The sequence below is a fragment of the Bactrocera latifrons genome, unplaced genomic scaffold (assembly GCF_001853355.1).
Source record: "Bactrocera latifrons isolate USDA-ARS-PBARC rearing strain unplaced genomic scaffold, ASM185335v1 scaffold_550, whole genome shotgun sequence".
NCBI lineage: Eukaryota > Metazoa > Arthropoda > Insecta > Diptera > Tephritidae > Bactrocera > Bactrocera latifrons.
The window spans coordinates 11,681-12,508 of record NW_017537213.1 but is presented as its reverse complement, the minus strand read 5'-3'; positions in this window follow the sequence as shown (position 1 = coordinate 12,508).

Sequence of the window (828 nt, the reverse complement as noted above, 5' to 3'; positions counted from 1 at the left end):
AGGTTTAAGGCTACCCTCGGCAGTAAGAGTGAGTGGAACGACCCCACTCGTGAGCAAATGCTAAGGTATAGTACACTGAGGTGGTACACCGACGGCTCAAAAACGTCGAAAGGAATAGGTGCGGTTATTGTAGGCCCGCGTACCAAGGTCTCCATTCCGATGAGAAGCTTTCCGAGTATTTTTCAGGCTAAAGTCCTGCCCATAAGTCGGTGTATAGAGATAAACCTCCACCGCAACGAGCGCATAGCTATACTTAGCGATAGTCAAGCGGCACTAAAAGCGATCTCCTCCTACGAGATCAAATCGCTATTGGTGCAGGAGTGCAGAGAACGATTGAACAACCTAGCTGCAAAGAACCAGTTGCACATAATCTGGGTGCCCGGGCACAGGGGCATAGCCGTCAACGAACTGGCTGACGAGCTGGCCCGCTCCGCAGCCCCCACCAGTATGGTTGGGCCCGAACCATTCATTGCGGTGGGTCCCCATACTCTGAAGGAGCTGCTCCGCAACTAAGAAAGAGTGTGCAGGGAAAGGTTTGGCAGCGAGCGCACGGTATGCGTCATACCAAGCTACTAGTTGGGGGGTATAACCAAAAGAGGTTTAAATCGTTAATTAACCTCCCAAGCAACAAACTCAGGATCCTGGTTGCATTTTATACCGGCCACTGCAAGCTGAAAAGGCACTTAGCTAACATGGGCCTATCATCTTGCGCCAACTGTCGGTTTTGCAACAGGGACAAACCTCGGAGCATCTAAAGAGAGTATTATAGTTTTGTTCACATAACGGTTGTTTGTAAGTCCTAAAACTAAAAGAGTCAGATATAGGGTT